At 31.5% G+C, this 12,602-nt stretch overlaps 1 protein-coding gene across 4 annotated transcripts in view; it reads right to left on the reverse strand.

Moving 5' to 3' along the window:
• Positions 1–3,467: 3,467 nt before the first annotated feature.
• The window catches only part of LOC105179979 (protein CASP-like), a 46,645-nt gene continuing 37,510 nt past the window's right edge, over positions 3,468–12,602 (reverse strand). For 2 of the 4 annotated variants that reach the window (XM_088876414.1, XM_088876404.1), the window contains 2 exons: positions 8,551–8,612; positions 3,468–3,633 (listed from right to left, as the gene is read on the reverse strand). The gene's annotated coding sequence lies outside the window, so the exon portion shown is untranslated. The remainder of the gene's footprint in view (positions 3,634–8,550; positions 8,613–12,602) is intronic. The other 2 variants (XM_088876413.1, XM_088876403.1) reach the window with 1 other exon arrangement.

Below are 12,602 nucleotides of genomic sequence, written 5' to 3' on the forward strand. Positions count from 1 at the left end.
GAACAACAAAATTATACAAATTTATTCCTTAATATTTTAGGAGAACAAATACAATCAATTCATAATAAAATTGAAATGATTATTAAAGCTATAAATAATATACAACCGGTCATAATAGAAACAAAATCTGAGGAAAAAGAAGCATCTCCTAGCTTTCAGCCTCCTCCAGTAATATCTGATTTCAAAATAAGACCCATACATGAATTAGAAAAAATGCTTGAAAAAAAATTCAGTAAATTAAGTATAAAAACTCTTGATAAAGAGTTACAGTATGAATTGATAGAAAATACCAACCATAAACAAGTTTTTAAAAACCAAATCAATAAAATTACTAACAAATGGGCTGATAAACCTATTCAAAGCAAATTCTATTATAATAGACCAACACCTATGGATGTTTTACATGAAGAATATACTGATACAATAGATATTAGTTATTCAGGTAATAAGATTTATGAATGGAACATAGATGGATATTCTAATAAACAGATTTATAACACGGTACATAGAATGCTTATGTATTCCACTATTTGCAAAAATAGTAATAATTCAGATAAAACTATTGCAGCAATGATTGTTGCTGGATTTACTGGACAACTTAAAGGCTGGTGGGATAATTATCTATCTCAACAAGATAAAGATAGTATTATCAATACTGTTAAACAAGAAAATAATAATTTAGTTGAAAATGCAGTTTATACACTTGCTGTTAATATTATTTAACACTTTACAGGAAGATTTAGTGATAATAGTGTGATACTATTAGAACTTTACTACAAAATCTAAGGTGTAAAACACTTTCAGACTTCAGATGGTATAAAGATACTTTCTTAAGTAGAGTAATGGAATTACCAGAATGTAATAATATACACTGGAAATCAAAATTTATTGATGGTCTACCTAGTCTATTTGCAGAAAGGATTAGAAAAAAATTAAGAAAAGACCAGATTAATATTCCATATGAAAGTTATACTTACGGAGCTCTAATAGATACTTGTATACAAGAAGGATTAGCTTTGTGTAATGAAATAAAGCTTAGTCAACAAATTAAAAAACAAAACCTTGATGAGAGGAAACAATTAGGACAATTTTGTCAACAATTTGGTTTAGAAAATCCTACTACTAGTAAGGACCATAAAATTAATAAGCCTTATAAGTCAAAACATAGAAGATATTCTCAGAAGCATATAGAGAAAAAGAATAAAAGAAAAGAAGAAAAATCTCAAAGAAAACCGAAATATTCGAAATATAAAAATAGATATTGTAAGATTTGCAAGAAATTAGGTCATACTGCAAAATACTGATGGACTAAAAAGAAGATTAATAATCTTGAAATATCAAATGATATAAAGAATATAATAATACAAACTTTACAAGAATCAGAATCTGAAAATACAGAAACAGAATCAATAAGTACTTCTGAATCAGAAGAAGAAGAAATATTAAATGTGTCAGAAAATGAAAATATTTCAGAATCAAGTTCAGAATGTGAACCTTGTAGCCTAGGACTAGCCTGTCCCAAAGAACTAAATAATATTAATAGTAAAAATGATATTGAAAAATCGGAATTGTATAAAATACTCTCCCAATTCTCAGAAATGAATATTAATGTTCTTACTTCAAATCATGCTTTTGAATTATTAAAAGCAATTAAAGATCCGAAATTAAGAATGCAAATTATTGATGAGATTAATACTGAATCCAGTACTTCTACTTCTTATAATACAGAAGAAGACTTAAATGGAACAATTATAAACCCAAAGAGATCATACAATATGAATGAGGTAATGAATCAACTTAGAAGTAAATATCAATATACAGAAGATAATATATCTCTTCAAAATTTATATAAAGAAATAAATAATCTAAAAGAAGAAATTAAAATATTGAAAGATAAAAATACTATTCAGGAATCTAGAATTTCTGACTTAGAAAATATTTCTAGATTAGAAAGTAGATCTCAAAATGATAATAAACTAAAAATAGATGAGCATAATATTTTCTCTGAAAACTTTTTATCAACCATAGAAATGGTTATATCCCAAAAATGGTATATAAAAATATCTCTTTTGATTGATAATCATTATACAAAATCATTCACAGCTCTTGTTGATAGTGGTGCTGATTTGAATGTTATTCAGGAAGGATTAATACCAACTAGATATTTTCATAAAACTAGTCATACTTTATGGCATGCTGGAGGTGATAAACTCCAAATACAGTATAAAATTCCTAAAGCTTTTGTCTGCATTGATAATAAATGTATTTCTCAAAGTTTTATTCTTGCTAAGAATATAACTAACCAAGTAATACTTGGGACTCCATTCTTACATAACATTTATCCAATAAAAAAGATTGATAGTAAAGGAATTATAGGAACTTTCCAGAATGATGATATATTTCTTGAATTTATTGTCGAACCATTTAGTAAAATGTTGCATAATATTTATGATAATATTAAAGCAAAACAGAACCAAATTAATTTCTTAAAACAAGAAATAAACATTATAACAATCGAAGAACAGTTGAAGAATCCTAAATTACAGGATAAAATTAGTTTATTAAAAAATCAATTTTCTTTAGAAATTTGCAATGATCATCCTAATGCTTTTTGGGATAGAAAGAAACATATAGTTTCTTTACCTTATGAAGATTCTTTTGATGAAAAGAATATACCTACTAAGGCGAGACCTTGTCAAATGAATTTTGAATACTTAGAATTATGCAAAAAAGAAATTGAATCTCTTCTACAAAAAGGATTAATAAGTCCTTCTCAATCTTCATGGTCATGTACTGCTTTTTATGTTAATAAACATTCTGAAATTGAAAGAGGTATTCCAAGATTAGTTATAAATTATAAACCACTTAATAAGGCATTAAAATGGATTAGGCATCCTATTCCTAATAAAAAAGATCTACTTGATAGACTTTATGATAGTTTAGTATTTTCTAAATTTGACTTAAAATCAGGATATTGGCAAATACAAATTAATAAATCTGATAGATATAAAACTGCATTTAATGTTCCTATTGGACATTATGAATGGAATGTTATGCCATTTGGTTTGAAAAATGCTCCTTCTGAATTTCAGAAGATTATGAATGATATTTTTACTCCTTATAGTACTTTTATAATAGTATATATTGATGATATATTAGTCTATTCAAAAACAATTGAAATGCATTTTAAACATTTAAATATATTTAAACGTCTAATTATACAAAATGGTTTAGTAATCTCTAAGTCAAAGATGGAATTATTCCAGACAAGAATAAGATTTCTAGGTCATATCATTGAAAAAGGAAGCATTATTCCTATTAATAGAAGTATTGACTTTGCTGATAAATTTCCAAATGAAATAACTGATAAAACTCAATTACAAAGATTTTTAGGAAGTCTAAATTATATTGCTCCTTATTATAAAAATTTAATAGAAGATACGGCTATCTTATATGATAGACTGAAAAAGAATCCTAAGCCATGGACAATTGCTCATACAGAAGCTGTTAAAAGAATAAAATCTAAAGTTAAAACACTTCCTTGTTTAATGTTAAGTAATCCAGATTGGAAAAAGATCATAGAAACTGATGCATCTGATATAGGGTTTGGAGGAATATTAACCCAGATAAATCCTGAAACAAAACAAGTATATCTTGTTAGATTCCACTCAGGAAAATGGAATGATTCTCAGAAAAATTATGCAACTATAGCAAAAGAGATTCTATCTATAGTCAAATGTGTTTTGAAATTTCAAGATGATTTATATAATCAAAAATTTGTGATTATGACAGACTGCAAAGCAGCCAAATTCATGTTTCAAAAAGATTTTAAACATGATGTTTCTAAACAAATGTTTGCAAGATGGCAGGCTCAATTAGCCCCATTCGATTTTGAAATATTCTATAAAAAGGGAGAAGATAATAGTCTTCCAGATTTCTTAACTCGGGAATATTTTAACAAATGACAGGCATGAACTCCCGAGGTCGGGGATCTTCCTCTTATAGAGGAAGAGGTGGTCGAGGCAAAATACCTGAGATTATATCTCAGAATGGAAAACAAAAGCTCATAGCTATGGATTTATCACAAGATCCTGAATACCAGGCATTCTTGGAATATAAGAAAGGTCAGCAATCTCAAACTGAAGGGAATGATAGTCCCTCGTATGCCAAAATAATTGGTGATGAAGAATCTGAATCCAATAATATTGGATTTTCAAAAACCCAACATAAAGAAATTATATTTCTTTTGGAAGAAAAAGATTTGAAATGGAAAAATGATCCATGGGTTTTAATGCAAAGGTATTTGGATAATTCATCCTTACCAGCAAGGACTTATAAGTCCAGATATTTTTATGAACAAATACTTGTTCAAAATGGCTCATGTGAAATATCACATTTTACGAGCACAAATAAAGAAATTTATAATTTCAGTAAAATGATTATCAAGAAGGTTATACCTTTGGAAGATTGGGGAATTTCTCCTATGAAAGATAAAGAAATTTTGATCAATAAGTCAGCAGTAAAATATAATTACTGGGATTATTGTGATGCCTTTATGAAGGTGTTAGATTATGAGAATGATAAGCACAAACATTCCTGGTTTATAAAGGTTTGTGCCAATGTTTATAACACTGATATACCGCACTGGTTTATACACTGGTTTTACTATTTTGGTCCCACTCCAAATATTTTACCTGAGAAAATAAAATTCTTTTTTGATAAATGGGTGGATATTTCACCACAATTGATAAAGAAACAAGAAGCTAAACTGTTCATAGAGGGAATAGCCTCATGTTTCTTCTTCATTGAATTTTCAATACCTTGGATCTGGAAATGGACGCCAGAAATTGGTCAGACAGAGGCTGGAATTCCTTGCTTATACAGAATATCCCATATAAAATTTTGGGATAAGATGATGAAAACTGATCCTAATACAAAGGAAATATTTGGAAAAGAGATAATGGATCTCCTACAGATGAAAATTAGCGTCTATGAAAATCAAAAGGAAGATATTGCTACCCCATCTCCTTTCGATCATATCTCAAGGAAATTCAAAATGAAGTCAGAATTTCTGACTAAGGAGCAGATGGTTGCTGCATATGTGGAAGAGATGAAAAAGGACCTTATGGCACATTTTGGTGAGGATAATAAATCCACCAAATCAGATTCAACCATGGCATCCGAATTCATGCAAGATGCTCAAGATCCAAATGATGTGGAATTTGAGGATATTTTTGAAGCTATCAAGGAAACCTTGGTAGAAAAAATTCATAAGAAGGATATGGAAGAATCTTCCTCAAATCAGGCAAGAACTGGGAGAAAATCTGATTAAAGAAGGTATCAATGCATGATTATCAGTGTCAAATGACGCATTAATAAGCAATTAATAAGATGACGTAATCAATGACGTCAAAACAGACAAGAGGCCAGGAATCTCGGCTTTTCTACTATTCATTTTTGACTTTTAGTTCAATTATTATTGTAACTGTAGCACTTTTTCCAGAAATATCGGTCTTATACTGTGTAATACACGGTTTCTACTGTAGTTTGTAGGGCTAGACCCCTGTAGAATAGGATCCCTTGTATCCTATAAATACAGGTGTTTAGAGTGTTAAGGGCAGAACTTTGGAAGAAACCTCTCTTTTGTTTTCTCTCTTTCTCTTCTGCTCATGTGTTGAGTGATCCTTTCTCATTGTAATTCTATATATTGAAATAAAAGAAGTTTGCTACATAAGGACTACTGTAAGTTTTTACTCGCTTTATTTTAATTTCTGTATTTTATTTATTATCTTATTTTATTGTTCATGGATAGCCTTATAGGCTAACCGATTCATGTGTTGATTCCTAACTGTTAATTACACTAGCATGAATTTGGCATCATGAATAATTAGGACTCATCAAAATTATAGGTTGGATAATAATGACTGGCCTTGACATAAAAATTATGTTCTAAATATATGGCTCCTGGTAAGACCCCGGTCATAGCCGTGTTGAAGGCGTTTTTAGGGGCAGTTTGGAGTATTATATTTGGATATAAATTTTATGAAAGGTTGCCGGTTATTCATTATCTTGTAAAATTATCCTATCCCTGCCTGATGATCCTAGTTGTAATGTGGTTGTAATGTATTAATTACTACTACCATGGCTCTGATACCATTAATAAATAAAATACAGAAATTAAAATAAAGCGAGTAAAAACTTACAGTAGTCCTTATGTAGCAAACTTCTTTTATTTCAATATTTAAGAAAATTAATAGAAATATTTCGAAAATTATATTTAAGAAATATTATGTTATTAAAAAGAGAAAATAAAGTTTTTAGTGATAGTTTCTTTTAGGGATGATATTATAAACGATAGTTATATATATATAAGGAGTTTGATTAAATGAATTCTTAAGAGTTAGTTGATAAATTAAATATATATTTGAAAAGCTTAGAAAGTGTAGTTATTCAAAAAAAAAAAAAAAAATAGAATAGAGGTTTGGACTTTAATATAGATGAAATATTAAAATATTGGTGGAATATGTATGAATATTATATAATATTTTATTTAGAGTTTATGATATTCTATATATATTGATTATACGTATAATATTCTATTATAGGACGTGACGACCAAATAGAGGGTTGAGCAGCCCCTTGTGTTAATTGAAGCATTTTGGTATTTGTGGTAAGTATAGCTAATTAAATATATATATATATATTTAAATGTGCAGTATTGTATATATAATATATATTGATTTCTTAGATTTGATTTTGAACTTGGATTTATATTTATATACGTTAATTTTGTATATTTGTTGTTTATATATTTAGTTGTGGACTATTTGTTGGATTACCTTAATACCGGTGGAATTGTTACTATGTGTTATATGTCATTATAATGTATGGACGTGTGAGTGGTATGATTATGTGATCGTATAATTGATTATTGCATTAAATCGAATTAAGAAGTTATTACTGAGAAAGTAATTATTATAGAGAATAGAATGATGAAGTTAATGGTGGTGCTGTTGTGAATTGAAATAAAAGATGGTGCTTATTTAGTTGAAAACATAGTCAATGATTTACGATAATGTGATTAATGATGATGTGGAAAAATAAATGAATTAAGCTAAGTACCATGACAAGTAGCGTACCGAGGCATTCCGGGTAGCGAGGAGTATCCCATGCTGTTAGCTACATATGGTGGTGTTGGGATGCCATATTTGTTGTGATGTCCTGTACTGATATTTCTATATACTGGAATAGAAGTTGGGGGATATCACATACAACGGGTATCTTGTGCTGTATATGATACAACATTGACTGGGATGATGATGACCGACAAAAATATTGACTAATGTACTCCAACTAGAGTAAGTAGGGCCCTTAGACAATAAAGATAACGTTAAATATTATGTCATGGATGGATTTACAATTATGGGTGTGTATTATTCTTTACATTTGTTGTTGCTATACGACTAATATTTTTTAATTGATGTGATTGCATTGTACGTAACTTGCTACTTGTGTGGATATAGATAGGCTTTTTAGCTATACTTACTGAGTAGGCATTTCGTTCCTTGCCACATGCTTTTCAGGAGATAGGTCACACTGACTAGCCACATCAGATTTTGAGCCATGCCGTTGTTCTTATTAGGTAGATCAGCTGTAACATCTGAAGTCGGAGTTTTTGGCTGTTTGGTGGTTAGATATTCTCATCTTTTGTCAGGTTTGTGTTTAAAATTCTGGTACTATTTTCCCTTAAGGCTATGTACATGAGGACATCTGGTGAGGGTAAATATAAATTTATGGCGGTATATATTATCTTTTATAATATTTATATATTATATTGATAAAATAGAACTTATTTCACGGGTTGAAAAAAAAATACTTATAGAATGAGTTGTAATTAAGGAAATGATGAAATACTGATAATTAAATGTAGTGAGTAGGGGGTGCTACACATCCAATGCACGCGAATAAATCAAATTAATTAATTAAGCCTCGTGCATCCAATGCACGCAATTAAGTCAAATTAATTAATTGAGCCTCGTGCATCCAATGCACGCAAGTAAACTAAATAAACAAAATTGTATTTTCTCAAACATTAAATCTATAATAATTTATATTTTCTATAAAATATGCATAAATTGAAAAATTCAATTTTTCTGAAAAACAATGAAAAACGGCCCAACCATCGGCCGTCAGCAACAGCGGCAGCCTAGCATCCGCACAGCTGGCCTGCGCGCACTACTTTCCTATGCTCGCTCAGCGCGCGTGCAGGCTCTTGCTCGGCTGCGCGCACGCCATACATTGCCCATCGACAGTGCACTACTACAATGCTAGTTTTTTTTTTTATTTTTACACATTAAACTGAAATTAAAATACGTATTTTATCAGAAAATCCAATTTTCATAAAATACTTAAAATCATTCAAAATTGCAAAAAATTAAACAAATTAATTTTCTCACATAATTGTTCAAGAATAAGCAAAAAATATATCATGCTTCAAAAGCAATAAAAAACGTATTATCATGCTTATTCACATAAAATCATAGCCCTTACATCGAATCGGACTCTGATACCACTTGAATGGCACCGTGAGGTACGAGTGGATCGGCCCGGGACTGCGCAAGCGAAAGCGGCGATAATAAAATATGCATAAATTAAAATAGAGACGCAATAAAATCATAATTCCAAGAGGTGTACCCTTGAAGTTCTCGGGCATTCGATGTAGTTAAATAATAAACGACTACATAATTAACGAGGTTAGTGGTTGAATAAATACGAGAGGTACTAAAACGCAAATCAAGAATTACCTCTTTCTTTGATTTACTTTGAACCACCTTCGTTTGATTCGTTTACACAAGATTTCAATGCAGAAATCGTCTAAAGTTGTGTCCAAATCACATCGAAATCGGGATCTCTTAGTTCTTTTTGCTAGAAAAAAACTATGGAGGAAATTACACACCAAGTGTGTATTCAAGAGGGGCGGTCGAGAGGTAGAGTTAGGGTGTAGAAAATTATTTTATGTATTATGTATTCATTTATTAGTTATTTCAAATAACTAATATACATATATATACTTTGAATGGATGCATTAAAATATATCTAGGTTCAATTAACATCCACAAAGTATTAAAATCCTTTATTCCAAATAAAGGATGACTAACATGGCCCTTTCCAAAAGTGAATTTCTTAGTCAATAATTTCCTTTTCTAACAATTTTCACCAATTTAATTAATGGGCTTGGGTCAATTTTAATTAATTAAAATACAAGGCCCAATTAATTAAATTTAATTTAATTAAAATATACTTAATTAAGTTCATCATATATTTAATCTAATTAAATATATGAGCCCAATAACCCTTTATTAAATAATAAGTCTAACTTATTAAATAATAAGGGCAAGCCTAATATAAATTAATTCAATTAATTTATCCTTGGGCTTATCCATCCAATGGATCCATTTCATATATAAGTAATCCAATTATTTATGGAATTAATTCCCAATTAATTCCTCATCCCTTCTCGATGATTTGTGTGTGAGTATTTAGATTCACCTTTCAGATAGACTTGGTCCAATCTCCACCACTATCATTAATTAAGTCCAATTTAATTAATAATTCTCGATCAATCCTTAATCAAGAAAGCCCCGTCACTATCAGTGACCGTCTAGCAAAGGTCCATGACACTAGAGACTAGGCGAAAATTCATGTGAACTTTTAGGTTCTTCCCAAGTCCATACGGGTACGGTCCTTCTGTCTACCGTCTCTCGGCCTTAGTTTAGGGCATAAAATTGGGCATCGGTTCTCATCTTAAATTAGGCGTCTATGCTTAATAATTGAGATCGCGTTACGCCAAGTTGCTCGACATACGAATCACTTCTTCCTATTAAACAATTGACTATGGCCATAGCTTTATCGAGTGTAGATGCATCTCCAAGTGCATCTGAGATACCTCTATCACGTTTTGACAGGGGACGGATCCTCTTCTTGGAACTCACCGTCCTCATTACATACTTTGAATGCACTAGGCAAGGCTTATGATGAACATGTTTGAGACACGATCACCTCTTGAACAAATCTAAGATACAGTCATCGCATGCACGTGACTGTCGTGAGTCCTCAAGTCTGAGAACAACTCCCGTACTATTGGAGCCGAGGACTCAAGTCATACTGACTAAGCCTATAAGGCTTGCATATGACAATCCCTGCGAGTTAGTTTAGTCGATTTGACACATAGCCAATTGACCTATTAGGATAGCATAGACCTCCCGTGTCTGTCGCCGATGAAACACAACAGTCACCAAATTAATGCGACTCTTAATGCAAGTCTCAATAGGACTCTCAATGCCCAGTTGTGAGGTCCTTGACTTGGAACATTTTAGACCTAATTCTAAACAGTTGATTTCATTCCAGCCATCCAATGCGCAGTCTAAGTGTTGCACTATTGTTAAGGTGGTCTGTGGATATCTATTGTGACGTCCAAATAGTGTTTGACGTAATTTGGTAAGCACAACAGACACGTGTGTCGAAGACGAATACTTACTATATTCATCGGGACAATATTTTTTAAATAAAGATTGCTTGAATGGTTCTCAAAACCGCCAATTCAATTGGCTTTTGATCACCCATTCCAATATCCAAGTCTCAAACCAATTTTAAATTCACGTTGAATGGTGGTGTGGTTTCTTGGAAACGTTCCAAACAGGCTACCATAACGGATTCCACCTTAGAAGCTAATACAAAGCGGCTTCAAAAGCAGCTAAGGAAGCGATTCGAATGAAAAACGACATCTAATAGTTGGGTGTAGTACCTAGCATTGTTGAGCCGGTGGTTATCTTCTACGTTGACAACGGTTGATAGCACAAGCAAACGTCACCGAAATCTCATCACCGTTGTAAACACATTATTAGATGCCACCATCTACTTAGAGAGATAGGGAGCATAGGTGACGTTCAGATGGACCGAGTCAACTCCGCAGAAAACACAACAGATCCAGTAACTTAACCAGTGTCACAAAATTGCTTATATCCAGCATCTTGATAAGATGGGATTGAGGTCGATGGGTGATTGGCTTCAGTTCAATTGGGAGATTGTTAGAATTGGTGACCAGAAACCCAATTAGATTGGCTTGGATGTAATCTATTTTGACAATACACGATATAATGTAATATTATTTAGTTAATAAAAATGAGTGTTCACTATTGGCCTTATCTTTGTGGTGCTAAGTTATAATGTTTAAATTTTCTAACATCACAACAAAGCCCACAGACCATTTAGACAACCCATGTAGTTGGACCGCGTTCACGCCTTGTAAACCTGTGGCCACAGTGGTTGATCGAATAGGAAACAGATTCTTATGTTGAGCAATTAAGTGTAATGCGGTCTCATGTATTAAAGCTTAGATGCCTAGTCCAGGATGAGAACCGACAGTAAATTTCATACTCTAACCTAAAGTTGGGAGATGGGAGACAGAAGGACCGTACCTTCAAAGAATTCGGAAGCTTAAATGCTCACACATGTATTCACCTAATTTCTACTGCCATGAACCATTGCAAGTTGACCACCCATTGTAACGGGTCTTCTTGATCAATGGGTGATCAAGGATGATTAATTAGATTACATTTAGTTAATCATCTGTATTCACACTAGCCCATGTTTAGGTAGGGTGAACCTAAAAAATCACACATAAATCACCTAGGAAGAACAATGAATTAATTAGAAATTAATTCCAAAAGGTGTAAATAATTGCATTATCTATTGTGGGATGATCCATTGGATGAATAGTCTAAGATTAAAGTAATCAGATTAATTTAATTGAGCATGTCTTAATTAACTAATAAAATGAATTTATTAATTAAGAGACATTTTGGGCTTGTGTCTTTAATTGGATTAAATGACATTGGGCTGAATTTAGTTTGAATTTTATTAAATTGGATTTAATCAAACTCGTTGGGCCTTGAATTTATTTTAATTTAATTAAAAGAAATTTGGTCCACTAGTCTTCTATGATTTGTCTCTATCTTTATTTTCATATTACGCCTGAGAACACCAAAGGAACACCCCTTAGTTGGACCGTTTAATTTTTTTTATGTATGAGTTTAACATTTTACTCTCTCGCTTGCTTCCGCTAGCGCGTTCTTGGGCCGATCAACTATCCCTTCAACCACACCGTGGAAGATGGATCTAACGCTCTTGCTACAAAGAATTAGATCTGATGGAAAGAAATTGAATCGTTTTGCACTATGGATTAGTGTAAATGATTTCTTCTCATTCTCAACTTGAACCTCATTCAAGGAGGACTCAAAATCCATGGAGAAAAGGAGAAAAATTCATGGCTTTCAGCCACAAAGAGAAAGGAGCTTGATTTGGAGAGAGAAAAAGAACTTTTTGACATAGTGTTGCAGTGTGTTTAAAAGGCCTAGTTTTTTAAACTCCACACACTTAATACATAGATTGGGCTTGTTTTAATTTGTCCAATAAATTAAATCAAATCCAATAATAATCTATTGGGCTTATTATTTAATTCAATTAAATATAAAACCTAATAGAAATCTCATGTAAATATTTAATCCAATTAAATATATACAAGCATAAATATGCATAATTAG

Source organism: Sesamum indicum, linkage group LG12 (genome assembly GCF_026168435.1).
Source record: "Sesamum indicum cultivar Baizhima isolate 11 linkage group LG12, ASM2616843v1, whole genome shotgun sequence".
Taxonomy (NCBI): Eukaryota; Viridiplantae; Streptophyta; class Magnoliopsida; order Lamiales; family Pedaliaceae; genus Sesamum; species Sesamum indicum.